Source organism: Pseudophryne corroboree, chromosome 5 (genome assembly GCF_028390025.1).
Source record: "Pseudophryne corroboree isolate aPseCor3 chromosome 5, aPseCor3.hap2, whole genome shotgun sequence".
Classification (NCBI taxonomy): Eukaryota; Metazoa; Chordata; class Amphibia; order Anura; family Myobatrachidae; genus Pseudophryne; species Pseudophryne corroboree.
The window spans coordinates 429,670,667-429,686,707 of NC_086448.1; positions in this window are offsets into that span (position 1 = coordinate 429,670,667).

Sequence of the window (16,041 nt, forward strand, 5' to 3'; positions counted from 1 at the left end):
CTTGATCATCTACCGCACACCACACTGACTTCGCCTTATCTCCCAGGCAAAACTGTGTGTTTGTCTATACTTTAACTATGTTACCTTTACTCTTAAACTATAAAATAGTGACAAATCTCTCTAAGCACGTTTATCAACTATAGAACTGGCAAACAGGAGAGTGACATACGAAAATACACCAATGAAAAGGAAATGCAGATATATATGTGTGCGTGCGTGTGTACGCAAGACAGAAAAATAAACAGTTTTAAAAAGACACTATTGTTTTGTTCTTACCTCCGGTTCCCGGATTCCTTCAGCACCCTTTACTAAGAGAAGCAGACGCTTATCCCGACAGCACCACGAGGAATACAACCTCCCGCCCTTTGCTGATGGATAATGTCTGCTGTATCTACCTAGTGCAGATATGTGAAGGACGGGCGAGCCGCCAATTGATAAAGCTAAATATTTATCGTATATAATACCCTTTATGAGGTCTAAGAACACTGTACGCTATCTACGTATGAAGTACCGTAAGGGTACGCTAGTTGCGTAACAATCGCTTTGCCGTGATCGAGACGCTCAAGCGTCACGTTCACTCACGGCCAAGAGATCACAGGCAGGCACGTTATTGGCTGTTGACTAACGTAATGATTCGCTATAGCGTAGCGGACGCTCGGGACCACGAGGAGATCACCAGCGGCGCTGACGCTCACTACATTAAACCTTTGTATCTAAACCATAAACAGTGTATTGTGCAGTAAAACCTTAGTGTAATGTTAGAGTGTAAATGCAACACAGTATAACCTTATTACCTTTAAAGCTGTTCGAGCGTCACCGACGCTCTGAGAATACTTAATACTATAAGAAACACACAGATACCGTGCTCAGGGTCCAACGCCTAATATATATATTATGTATGCTATACTAGCAAAAGAGTTAAACACAATACAAGTCATACACTACAATATAACATAGACTACCTAACCAGATAACTACACAGGAAATACAATACAATACAATTTAAGGGAAAATGAGAGAGAAAGAGAAGGAGAGAGAGAGAGAGAGAAATTGAGAGAGATTGGCTCGGAATAACAAGAAGATCAATATGATTGCGGAGAAACACTTACGCACAAGGGGAAACGATCGCATGTGCCTCGATATCCAGCTCCCGATTATCAGCAATGAGAACCGTTGAAGAGAGTGAACTGGATATGGTCGGCCTGCCTATTTATGCCCCACACACAATACAATTCAATGGTCCCTACAATCTCATTGTTCATTGGACACAGGAATTCGGCTTCGCATTATAACAAAAGGTCATAGGTTGATTCATACAGGTGGGCTGTGACTGCTTCCAACTGTTCAGGTGGGTGGGATACTGAGTTTCCCGCCGCATGACTAAATAAGAACAAATAATAGTAAATGGACATAAACTTCTTATGTCCATAACTATTCGCATGAGCGATTAATCCGCTCTAAACCAACACCGGAATATTGCTATTTAAATACTCTTCCGATGGGTACCAAACACCACTGTATGACCCCTGTTAGACTCTTCGTACAATACAAAGAGGGATCTCTCTGTTCAGGAACATGCTATATTAACTAAACTTTCAGAATCTATCAAAGGGACCATGATCTACAAAATACATTATTACTGAAAATATGTAACGATTGAGTCGCACGCTACGATCACATAAACTCTACCGTAAATACGCATACCGTGCGCCTGCGGGTGCCCGCGACTGTGAGTATGCGCACGCACGGGAGAGCGCACGCATGCGCAGCGCGGACCAGAATGAGGTGCAAATATGGCAGTGTGTAGAGAGATATTTTTCTGACTTTGACATAGGATAACACAGCTTTGCAAGACAAACATGATATGAGTATTGGTGTTGCTGTGTGTGTATCTTCCTCATCTTTGCTGCTCTTAGACATGATAAATAATCAACACTTCCACAGTGTACTACACAATTTGTGACTGTAATCACTTTAAGTTTTTTAAAGTGACATACAATCCGACCCTACCCATGAACCAGCATTGAGGAACGGAATAGAAAAAACTGACAGAATATATAGTAAAGTCAGCAATCACACTAGCAGTCAGTCACATGTTATATATTAGTATAATAAGCAATATGAGCACATCATCAACTACAACTACATTTCAAGTATGTAGGAGAACATATTACTGACTCATGTTTAAATAGATTTACCATACTCAGACACATAGCGAAAGAAACAACAGTAATAGTATATAGACTCATATGCAATAGGTGCTTATCTATTCGTACCCAAATAGTTAGATAGAGACTTAGTACTGTATTACCCATACTCAGTAGAGTGGGATACAGGGAGACACACCTCACTTCCAGGACCGATCAATACGTTTGCAAAAACGCTGGGTGGATCCAGATGCTACTAGTTTAGACTGCTGCTCCATGAACCTATAGTGAACACAGATGCTCAGTGAACACAGATGCACCAGTCACACAGCCGCTTATGCTGTAACTGGGTCCCCCTCGTGTATAGCGTCTGAGACGGAAGCGGGAAAACAGTTCATGGCGGGAGACTCGGAGGAAAGTGGTCATGAACTGGGGGGAGGGGTGACCAGGAGAGTGCCTGACTCCCCACTGCTGACATCAACCCTAGGGATCGCAGCCTCATACTATTCCTGGAGCCTATGATCCCTAAGGCCTAGCGCTGGTGCACCCGAGGTAGCAGCCATGTCAGCAACTGTTTGGTAGTCTCCTACCAAAACAGTGCGGCTGTGTCCGTATTCCCCTTCTAAGCAGAACCGATGCCTTACCTTCTCCCCATGCTCCGGCCACAGCCTGGTAACATCTGCTGGACCTGCTAGTATATCAGACACAGACGCCCGCTGAAACAGTACTGTACTCATGGGTAAGCATTGTCGCGACCGGGCGGAGAGTTGTTGGAGCGACTCTTTCTAAGGTACGTATAAGATGCCTTTTTAGAAAGATCACTCAAGGAAAAATAGTAAGACTAAAAATAAAATAAGAAAGCTTAGGGCTGCTAAAAAACAGAAGCACTCAGACCATAGTCCAGCTTCTGCCACACCAAACAAAAAACTGATTTGCCTGAGCCAGGAGGCAGGGATATATGGACGGGCCTGTTGCATGCTGGGAGGCTGAAAAAATTTGACTGATTGGTGCAAATCCACTGTTGCTTCATCATATTCCAATGTTATCCTGTGGATAACCTGTGGACACTCCCGGAGAAATATATATAGCAAAAATAGTCTAGCTACGGTTCTAGGGTTGGATAAAGTGTCAGTCAAATACAGTGTGGGTTGAATACAATGTGTGTCAGATAAAGTGCAGGTTGGATACAGTGTGTGTTGGATACACCAATAGTGTACTAACTGTGACAACAGGCAGGAAGGTCCCCACAATATTAAATATCCCCAGTGGTGTCTGTGAGGATGATGTTGGTTTGAACATTGCAGTGTACATGGCTCTCTCTCTGTGCCTGTCAGCGCAGCAACAGCCTCTGGGTGGACGCAGCAGCAGCTTCTGGGTGGACAAGAATGCAGGGAGCCTGTTTTGTCTGAGACCCTTGAGAACTGCTCTCTCAGCCAATCAGTGGTCAGCCCATCGATTTTAATTAGACTTTGAAATTGGCGCCTAAATCCAAAACTTGCGAGAGCTGACAGTGGAATGATCATATTTTGTCTCGTTTTGGGATCCTATTGATCCCAGAAGTTCGGGTGGGCTCGGTTCTCTGATAACTCTAACATGAATTTATGTGGTCTCCAATACAAATGCATTTAAGATATATGTCAGAATCAGAATCAGCTTTATTTGCCAGGTATATTTGCATATACTAGGAATTTGTCTTCGATTTGCTATACAACAGCCAAGTAGGTAACAGATAAGCAGGTGAAGGGGGGGGGGGGTGGGGTGGCCAAGTAAAGTCATACAGATAGGTATACTGTAGTGAGTTACAAGTGAGTTACTTGTACGTCTAGTCAGTCAATGTTCAGGAGGTCCGCAGACAGATTGCTTGGGGAAAGAAACTTTTAAGGCTTCTGGTGGACCTGGCGGGGAATGCTCTGTAATGCCTGCATGATGGTAGCAAGTTAAATATGCTGTGGCCGGGGTGTAGCTGGTACTTTACTATCTTCGTTGCCCGTTTATTAGCTCTGGACAGGTACAGGTCCTGGACTGAGGGAAGTTTGGCCCCAATGATCTTCTCTGTGGTTCTGACCACCTTTTGGAGCCTGCATCTGTCCCTGCGCTGGAGGAGCCAGTATCGAGGTGTACAGTACCGACTCCAAAATCGCGGAGTAGAAGAGGAAAAGAAGCTTCTGTGGGATGTTGAACTTCCTTAGTTGCCTGAGGAAGAACAACCTCTGCTGCACTTTTACGACAGTGGCATCAGCGTTGGACCCCCATTTAAGGTTCCTGGAAATTGTGGTCCCTAGGAACTTGAAGGAGTCCACTAGAGATACCACACTGTCAGCAATCTTTAGCGGAGGTGCACTAGCTGACTTCTTCCTGAAGTCCACTATCATCTCAACAGTTTTGAAGGGGTTGAGCTCAAGGTTGTTGTGGCTGCACCACTGGGCCAACTGGTATACTTCCCATCTATAGGCCAATTCATCCCCGTCCTTAAGGAGGCCAATGATGGTGGTGTCATCTGCAAATTTGATGATCTTTACTGATTGCGCCTCTAAAGTGTAGTCATTTGTGTACAGGGAGAAGAGCAGGGATGAGAGGACTCAGCCCTGAGAGGCCCCTGTACTAAAGGACCGTGCTTGAGAGGTGAATTCCCCCGCTTTCACCACATGTGTCCTATCTGTCAGGAAGTCTACTATCCAGGAACAGGTAGCTTCTGGGACCCCTAGGCAAAGTAATTTGGGGTGGAGGATGCTGGGGACAATTGTATTGAAGGCAGAGTTTAAATCGACAAACAGGACCCTCACGTAGGTACTGGGAATGTCTAGGTGCTGTAGAATGTAGTGTAGGCCCAGGTTGACTGCATCCTCGACACACTGATTTGATTGATAGGCGAACACGTAGGGGGACCAGTTGGGGGCGAGTCGCAGTTTTCAGGTGATTCAAAACCAGACACTCAAACGTTTTGATGACCACAGATGTCAGTGTTATCGGCCTGTAGTCGTACAGGTTTGTGATAGAGGATTTCTTGGGGACCGGGACGACAGTGGACCTTTTGAGGCAGGAAGGGACTTTCTGTAGCTCCAGCGATTTGTTGAAGATCTTGATGAATATGAGGGCGAGTTGACTTGCACATGCTCTCAGGGCAGATGGTGACACTCTATCAGGACCCGGAGCTTTCATTGGTTTGGCCCTTTTTAGCAGTGCCTCCACCTCTTCTACGGTGACTTGCAGTGCCTGGAGCTGGCCGTCGGTGTTCGGGGCATCGTAAAGGTGTTTGTTTGGTTCTGAATCTGATTTTTCATTTAGTTTTAGTCTTAGTCGCTTTTTTGCTTTCTTTTAGTTGAGATTGAGTCAGTGGATCTCAGTTTTCATTGTAGTCTAATTTTGTAAAAATTAGATGTAAAAGATGTAAATGTATAGTCAATTTAGGATTTACTCCCTGGATGCTTCACTAAGCAATGCCAGACACTTTCAAAATGCAACATATATGCAAATCTAGATAGCAGCACCCTGCTCGGACCTCAAACAATCCATCGTATTCCATCAGGACCTCTATCACATCTTCTGACTTGCCACTAGTCTCTACTTATCTGTTAAAGAGAATATCTCTCAGAACCTAAGAACGCTTGGAACACTGGAATCAATCTAAATTAGACTTCATTTGGACTCAGACTGGCTAACCAGCTCACATGTTCAACTCAGGCCTCATGTGGAACTCAAGAACTCAAAATCTTTTAGCATAAGCTCAAATGCAAACCTCAGGTAAGCCTGATGTGGAGGATAATGGGAACATGTAAGTAGGCATCCTTTATGTCTACCGACACCATAAAATCCCCCTCCTCCAGACTGGAGATCACTGCCCGGAGAGATTCCATCTTGAATTTAATTTTCTTAGGTAGAAATTTAGGGATTTGAGGTTCAGGATTGGTCTGACTGAGCCGTCTGGCTTCAGGACCATGAACAGGCTCGAATAAAAGCCTTCTTCCTGTTGCGACGGGGGAACCCTGACAATGACTTGATTGTGACACAATTTTTGTATTGCGGCGCATACCACCTCCCTGTCTGGAAGAGAAGCTGGTAAGGCCGATTTGAAAAATTGGTGAGGGGGAACGTCTTGAAACTCCAGTTTGTACCCCATGGACACTATTTCTAAAACCCATGGGTCCAGGGCCGAACGAGCCCAGAACTGACTGAAGAGGCTAGAGATGTGCCCCCACCGGTGCTGACTCCCACAGAGGAGCCCCAGCGTCATGCGGTGGATTTGGCAGAAGCCGGGGAGTACTTCTGCTCCTGGGAACCGGCCACGGCCGGTGATCGTTTACCTTTTCCCTTTCCTCTAGTAGCAAGGAAAGAAGACCCTCGGCCTTTTCAGTATTTATTGGGCCGAAAGGACTGCATCTGATAGTGGTGTGCTTTCTTTTGTGGTGCAGGCACATAAGGTAAAAATGATGACTTACCCGCGGTAGCCGTAGATACCAAATCAGCGAGGCCGTCACCAAACAATACACCACCTTTATACAGTAGAGACTCCATAGCTTTCTTAGAGTCAGCATCAGCATTCCATTGATGAATCCACAATGCTCTCCTAGCTGAGACTGCCATGGCATTGGCCCTTGATCCCAAGAGGCTAATATCCCTCGCAGCTTCCTTTAGGTAGACTGCAGCGTCCCTGATATAACCTAGTGTCAAGAGAATGCTATCCCTATCCAGGGTATCTATTTCAGATGACAAGTTATCTGCCCATTTTTCGATAGCGCTACTCACCCACGTAGATGCAATGGCTGGAGTAGCGTACCCGTGGAGACATAAATGGATTTCAATGTATTTTCCTGCCTACGATCCGCAGGATACTTTAGGGCTGCCGTGTCAGGGGACGGAAGAGCCACCTTTTTGGACAGCCGTGATAGAGCTTTGTCCACAATGGGGGTTGACTCCCATTTTTCCCTATCCCCAGAGGGAAACGGTTACGCCACTGGAATCCTTTTGGGAATCTGAAACTTTTTGTCAGGATTTTCCCAAACCTTTTCACAAAGCGTGTTCAGTTCATGAGAGGGAGGAAATGTTACCTCAGGTTTCTTTCCTTTATACATACAGACCCTAGTATCAGGAACAGTAGGGTCCTCAGTGATATGTAATACGTCTTTTATTGCCACAATCATGTACTGAATGCTCTTTGCCAGTTTTGGATCTAATCTGGCATCACTATAGCCGACCATTGAGTCAGTGTCCGTGTCGGTATCCGTGTCTGCCAGCTGGGCAAATGAACGTTTTTGTGACCCCGAGGGGGTCTGGACTTGTAACAACACATCCTCTACGGATTTCTTCCATGCCTGGTTCTGAGACTCAGATTTATCCAATCTCTTATTTATCAGAGCCACATTAGCATTCAAAGCACCCAAAACATTCACCCAATCAGGTGTCGGCAGTGCACTCCCACAGCCGTTTTGTCCCTAACATAGTCTCCTCCTGGTAAGAGCACTCCGCCTCAAACATGCCGACACATGTGCACCCAACACACACAGACACACTGGGCCTATAGGGGACAGACCCACAGTAAAGCCTGTCAGAGGGACACAAAGGGAGTTATTGCCAGCTCACACCCCAGCACTCAATCCCGGTCTGAAACACCACTGAAAATGCCCCAGACCTGCAGCGCTTTTATAATTAACATATAATGCACCAAAATAACTGCCCCCCCCCCATTTTTCACCCTGATACTTATGCAGCAGTGTGAGGAAGGACCAGCGTCTCTGCAGCCTTGTGTAGAGACAATGGCGTCGGGCTGTGTGCTGTGAGGGCTAAGCTCCGCCCCTGCAATGGTGCGCTTCAGACCTGCTTTTTTCAAATACATTTTTATACTGGCGGGGGTCCGGACAGTGCCCTGGCACTATGTCGCTCTTTCCAGTTACTTATAGAGGTCATATATGCTGCCCAGGGCGCCCCCCCCCCCCCTGCGCCCTGCACCCTGTAGTGCCACTGTGTGTGGGAGCAAGGTGCGCAGTGTGCGATCGCTGCGGTACCTCAGAAGCCGTCATTGAAGTCTTCTTTTCTTCTTCTACTCACCTGTCTTCTGACTTCTGGCTCTGCAAGGGGGTGACGGCGGGCTCTGGGAACGAGCATCTAGGCGTACCTAGCGATCAGACCCTCAGGAGCTAATGGTGTCCTGTAGCCAAAGAAGCAGAGCCTTTAAACTCACAGAAGTAGGTCTGACTTCTCTCCCCTAAGTCCCACAAAGCAGGGAGACTGTTGCCAGCAGTACTCCCTGAAAATAAAAACCTAACATAAGTCTTTTTCAGAGAAACTCAGTAGAGTTCCTCAGAGTGCATCCAGTCTCACTGGGCACAGATTCTAAACTGGAGTCTGGAGGAGGGGCATAGAGGGAGGAGCCAGTTCACACCCTTTGAAAGTCTTAAAGTGCCCATGTCTCCTGCGGATCTCGTCTATACCCCATGGTTCTTGATGTGACCCCAGCATCCTCTAGGACGTATGAAAAAAACCTTTATTTTGCCAGGTGATCACAGTCCCTCTGCTGCTTATTAGTTCAGTGGTGCAGGCATGGAGCCCAGTAACTAGCCTACCCACATCACAGTATGCTTACAACTAATTCTACTTTTTGTCTCCAACCATCTCGGCACCTCCTCAAATCCAGTGCCAAGGGCACATGCCCCCTCAGCCCCCCACCCCCCAAAAATACAAATCAGTTGCAGCCCTAGTATATTCTAATTATTTAGTTTCATCTTGTGAAACAATTATTAGGAAAAATTGACCAAGAACATTAAAAATAAGTATTTTGTTTAGTGTTAATCGGGATGTCCAATTACATGTGGTACATTACCACGGGTAATGATATCGCCAGGGGCTATCCTATCAGCCCCGATAAGCTGGAACGAGCTCTGGTTTATCAGGGTTATTGTTACTGCACTGGGTGCTTGCTCCTGACAGCTCCTGGTGCAGATAGGGTAGCATTGATCTCCGGCTCCCCGGGGTACATGACCGCTCCCCCATCATGTGACCACCACCAGGGGCAGGGGAAGAGGGAGGATGTGGCGCTGCTCCAGCTTCCCCGCCAGTGGCCTCGGCGCTGAGCCTCGAGCAGGTGAAACCAAATCAGCGAAAACATCCCTTTTTCAAGCAAAAATGGGGCTGTTTCTCACGAAAACACAGGTTTCACTGAACCTGTGTGTTTTAGGGAGGAAAGCTGTTTTTTTATGGACGATTCTAATTGGATAGCCTGTAAAAAAAAATTGGTAAAATATTGGAAAAAGTGCAAAAATGCCACAATGTTTTATCTCCTCTAATAGGATGGGTCTGGGACTCAGGGTCGACAACAAAAAGGTCGACGCACCTTAGGTCGACGCCAACTTGTCGACACACCTTAGGTCGACATGGACAAAAGGTCGACATGGACAAAAGGTCGACAGGAACAAGGTCGGCATGGAAAAAGGTCGACATCAGTTTTTTATGTTTTTTTGGTGTCGTTTTCTTCGTTTAGTGACCGGGAACCCCAATTAGTGCACCGCGTCCCCTCGCATGGCTCGCTTCGCTCGCCATGCTTCGGGCATGGTGCCTTCGCTCCGCTACCGCTTCGCTCGGCACAGATTACCGTTCCAATCGTAGTCCACATGGATCGTTAAGTATGAAAAGGTTCCAAAAAAGAAAAAAATCGTGTAAAACCCATGTCGACCTTTTTCCATGTCGACCTTGTTCCTGTCGACCTTTTGTCCATGTTGACCTTTTGTCCATGTCGACCTAAGGTGTGTCGACCAATTGGCGTCGACCTAATGTGTGTCGACCTTTCTGTTGTCGACCTGGAGTCCGGATACCAATAGGATACCACCCTCAGTGTCAGTAGTCTGTTCATTGTTTTCAACACAGAGCAGAATTTGTCATTTTTTTATTTCTTTATAATTTAGCTTCACAGAAACAGCATCTTATGTTCAATGTACTTGGAATTGAATATGAAATAAAATATAGCAATGTTTTATGTAGCTATTGAGCAAGTGAAATACATTTTGACTGAAAAAACAAAAACTAAATATAAGTTCTAGATCTTTAGAGCTGCATGATTTATATGAAATATAGCTTTTTGTTTCTTGTTTTGTAAAAGGAAATTGATAGTGGCGGGTCAGTGGAAGACACAAGAAAGAAGTCAAGTACACCTTTAATCCTGTTCTGACTGGCAGCCTGTATCTTTCTAAATTATTTAACAAAAGAATTTAAGTTCAGACAGAATAAGAGGGAGCAATACAGAGGAAGCCTTCAAATACAGTAGGTGCTGCAGAATCCACAGGATGAAAAGTGAGAATTGCATTTAGTCTCATCGTTTTACTCCTGAACATGGCGATTTGAGAATTTTATTCAGTTTATTTTAATGTAATACAAATTTCACGTATGCATCACTTGCTGTAAGGTCAATAATAAGAAATAGTGTTTTACTGTATGTTTTATTTTTAAAATATTTACTCTCCGCAAATGATTTAATATATTTTCACATATATTCTTTAGCATCATTGATTGGGAAGTTGTAAGGGAGCTCTCTGGAACATTGAAACATATAGTACATCGTATTATCATTGTTAAGGTAATGTATAGTGGATGGCTGCTAAATATGAAATCATATTAATGTATGAATTATATCAAGACTTAAAAGAATGTTTTGTATATATAACTATTTATATGATTATGATAAGTACACTACATACTACATTTGTAATAATTTAAAAAAAATTACAAATTTGTATTCTTGTTAATAGATTACCAATGCAGAATATGTTCTAGAGACTGTAGATAATACTACATTTGATTGCTGTTCTTTGTCACATAAGTAGAAATTGACCACTTTCTGCACGGTGTGAACATTTAGGGGTAAAATTACTAAAGTGGGAGTTTTTTTTAAAACTGGTGATGTTGCTCGTAGTAACCAATCAGATTCTACTTAACTTTTATCTAGCTGCTTCTAGAAAAGCGGCGGATTGGTATGCTGGGACGGTTTGCCGGTGGGCTGAGGATGAGCTCCGTTATCTCCATGGTGGATGTGCTCTCCCACCCCCACCTCCCCCACAAAGCGAGGCCAATTTATCTATGTACTGCTGTCGCAGCAGCTGGACTCGCTGGAGCTGCGGCTTTGAGAAGTTGCTGGATACCGCCCACTATGCAAATATCCCAGTCGCAGCCAGCGCAGTGAGAAACTAAGCCGCATCACACATATCCAGGCCGGCGACCTCTCACTGCGCTTGCTGTGGGTGGGATATTTGCATAGTGGGCAGTATCCAGTAAACTTCTCATAGCCGTGGCTTCAGTGACTATCTCTGCTCCTGCTGCGGAAATGATGGCCAAGGACCATACAGACTGCTGCTGGCCTGCTGCTGACCTCAGCTCACCCGGACACCAGTGCAAGTAAGCCGGATCTTGGGAGGCGGGAGGGGGGCTGGCCAGCATTGCTGGTGGGAGTCAGCCCCTCTATTACTACCCTAACTCTCTCCAACCCCACACTCACACTGACACACAGTCCCCTATACACACACTGACACACACACACACACACACACACACACACACACACACACACACACACAGACACCCAGCCTCTCACTAACATCTCACACACTGACCCCTGTACCCAGCACCACACACACTGACACCCAGCCCCCTGCACCCAGCCTCTCACTAGCATCTCACACACTACCCCCTGTACCCAGCACCACACACACTGCCTCCTGTACCCAGCACCTCACACACTGCACCCCTGTACCCAGCACCTCACACACTGCCCCCTGTACCCAGCACCTCACACACTGCCCCCTGTACCCAGCACCTCACACACTGCCCCCTGTACCCAGCACCTCACACACTGCCCTCTGTACCCAGCACCTCACACGCTGCCCCCTGCACCCAGCACCTCACACACTGCCCCCTGTACCCAGCACCTCACACACTGCCCTCTGTACCCAGCACCTCACACGCTGCCCCCTGCACCCAGCACCTCACACATTGCCCCCTGTACCCAGCACCACACACACTGCCCCCTGTACCCAGCACCACACACACTGACACACTGCCCCCTGTACCCAGCACCACACACACTGACACATTGCCCCCTGTACCCAGACCCTCACACACAGCTCCCTGTACCCAGCACTACACACACTGACACCCAGCCCCCTGCACCCAGCCTCTCACTAGCATCTCACACACTGCCCCCTGTACCCAGCACCACACACACTGCACCCCTGTACCCAGCACCTCACACACTGCCCCCTGTACCCAGAACCTCGCACACTGCCCCCTGTACCCAGCACCTCACACACTGCCCTCTGTACCCAGCACCTCACACACTGCCCCCTGCACCCAGTACCTCACACACTGCCCCCTGTACCCAGCACCACACACACTGACACATTGCCCCCTGTACCCAGACCCTCACACACAGCTCCCTGTACCCAGCACCACACACACTGACACACACACACACACACACACACACACACACACACCTGTAGACCCAGCACAACACACACTGACACGCACACACAGCCTCCTGTTCACCCAGCACCCCACACACTGACACACACACAGCCCCGTTAACACCTAGCACCACAATCACTGACACACTGCCCCCTGCACCCAGTCCCTCATTAGCACCTCACACACTGACACAGATCCCTGTACCCAGTACCTCACACACATACAACCCCCACCCCTGTACACAGCCCCACACACACTGACACACATATCCCTGTACCCAGCATCTCACTCACTGACACACAACTCCCTGTACACACAGCACATCACACACTGACACACAGCCCACTGTACATAGCACCTCACACACTGACACAAAGCCCCCTGTATACACAGCACAACATACACTGCCACTATTGCTGTTGGGCGTTCCTAGGCAGTTATATGAGCCTAGGTTGTCTAATCAGCAGTAACATAGTATTATAGGAGTGACAGGGGCATGTTGCCAATAGTGGGTACTTAGTGAGACACTGAATTGTTCACATTGGAGGCCATACTCAGATGGATGATCTGCACCTAGCATAGGACTGGTGAAAGTGTCAGTGGTGTGACCGATGGCAGTGTCTAATGACGCACAAAGCATGATTGCAGTGGGATGACAGTGGGCGTCTCAGTCCTTGTCATTCACACGGACGGATGTACACTAGGAGCTGCATTAGCAGAAAGTAGCAGACACAATTTCTGTAAAAGATCCAAGGAAGGCTGCAAATGCATCCAACAGAATCAGGCACTATGAGGAGTGAGTTTTCTGCCTCTCGTGACAGACTCCACCCTCTCAATAGACGCTGCCTCCAATAGGGCTGCATCCATAAATTTCCCGGGCTGGTTTTCTATCCCAATCCGCCCCTGTTCTAGAATATAATAGAATATATATATATATATATATATATATAAAATCTGATTGGTTGCTACGGGCACCTTCGCCAGTTCTAAATAACTCCCACCTTAGTAAATTTACCCCTAAATATTTGAAATTTACCAGGACATATTCTGCATATTATAGCAGGTGCCATTCTGGTAACCTAAAGTTAATTTAGCTAATCTTTTGTGTAAAAGAAAACATCACTTTGAATATGCCAACAGTGAATCTAATTTTGTAACACAAAACAACCCAGCAAAGAGTAAAATAATCTTTAATTGTGCAGTGTACATCAATTTATTGAAGTGTGTCTAGATTGCCATTAAAACACATGAGTTTGTTGAGCAAGATTGCAACAGGATCTACAGTGAAAGGAAGGAGCTGGATAAAGAGAAAGCATTTTTTGCAAAGTACTGTATGCAGCGGATGAAACAGTGAGCCTAGGTTGACTGAGCAATGCAAAATTAAATGGTTTATTTATTTTATGTATTTATAGAAAAAAATTCTTGCTCTATGGGTGGTCACTCTGCTTTGGATGGAGTGGACCATTCCTGAAGTTGACATGGTAAGAAATGATAAGAATCTTTTGTGAGCCCTCTCACTTAATACAATATCAGGAGCAACCTCTTATCTGTGTTTGTCTCCTCAGCATAACATACAGTATTACTCCTGGGGGTATATGTACTAAAGGTCGATTTTGGTCGATCTCAATTTATGTTAGGCTTCCAGGGATCAGGTCTGTTTGTTTTGTGAACCAAGAGTCTATGTGAAGTCTGTGCTGGTAACTGGAGGACTATGTGTACAATTGGCTGGTCTGAGGGAAACAGTGAGATGTAGAGGTAAAGAGCAATCTCTGACAGGGAGGTGAACTCGGGTCTCGGCAAAGAGATCCATGTCCTGACCATTGGAACACCAAGGACTTTGGTGTTGATGACAAGATGGTGAGTGTACTGCAGTAGGGAGGAGAGTAGCAGAAGATTACCGGCTGAGAACTGGATGGATACTGTAGACAATAGTATAGAACGCTCCTTACTTGGTGAGAATGAACAGGATCAACGTTGATCAGGGTTCGACTGGAATTAATTATGAATGGGGTTCGGCTGGAACCAGATTGTTGACACTTCTGGATGAGAACTGGAGTGGAGAGCAACTGGACAGGAACCAGACATGAGTGCAACCGGACAGGAACTGGACTGGAGAGCAACCGGAATGGAGAGCAATCGGACTGGAGAGCAACAGCACAAAGGATTGCAAGTTCTAAGGCAATATCAGTAAACTCTGGGGAGCTGAGCTACTAGGCTCACACACTGAGCTGTATGACTCAAGGAAATAGCAGCTTCTGAAACTCAGGTCTTCCTACTTATACCTCTTGGTGCTTGGTGAATAGAGTCAGGTGCTTCAAGGAGTCTCAGTCTGGCGCAGGATTGGATAGCTTATGGTCAGGTGATCAGATCCTGTCATGTTAGTACTCCAGTTCAGGCTCTGATGTGGATTGAGGCCTACCAGGCCAGGAAAACACTGAAGCCTAAACTACTTTAAAAGAACAGAGGATGCTGGCTTTTTGGCCCAAACACAAGAAAGCTGAGCAGAGTGGAGAATCAAATGCTGCACACAGGATCCTGCTGATTACTCACAGAGAAATTCCTACTCAGGTGGCTAATTGTGAGTAAGTAACAGATTCATACCTCCCAATATGACCCTCTCCAGGAGGGACACAATGCTCTTCTTCTGGACTTTTCTTTTAATTTATGATTGCCGGCACCTGTTTTGAACAAGTTAATGGATAAGGAAGGTGTTTCAGCATAGGTGATGGCAATCATAAATTAAGAAGGAAGTCCAGAAACAGAGCATTCTGTCCCTCCTGGAGAGGGTCATGTTGGGAGGTATGCAGATTGCAGTTTGCATGCGGAGCTAAAGCAAATGCAGGTTTACAGGATATGCTGAGGTAAGCTACAGAACATGAGAAGTACAGTCAGGATTGTGACACCAGGGCTAAACCACACATTTACTAAGAGATAATTTTTTAATATTACATTTTTAAATGTTAGCAAATGTGTGTTTTAGGCAGCCCTTGAAGCCCAAGATTGATAAAGTTCCCTTTTAAGCAATCTGAAATTGATAAAAATCAATCAAAATTGACCCTTAGTAAATATACCCCCTGACTTGCTTCCAGTGTTAAACTGGGGCATGAATGGACCACCAGGGGGAAAGCAGTGGTCGGGACCCATGCTTAGGTATGTGGCCAGTCTCCCGGGGGAAAGGGGCTGTATGCCAGTTACCACAGAGGTTTAACTAATCATTAGAGAATATATAATAGAGAATATAGTAAATAATTAACTGTACAAAATACACCATGATTCTGAGCAGTATAATGTAACATATGTGTAATGTGTAATTAGTGCACAGTCTGGAACCTGATCCCTAGAGAAGGAGGATGGCTTTCAAGCAGTAGGGCCCACGAGGGGTTTCCCCTGTACCCCTGTGGACCAGTCTGACCCTGTTAGCTCCTATTAAGAAGCAGAACACACCAAAAAT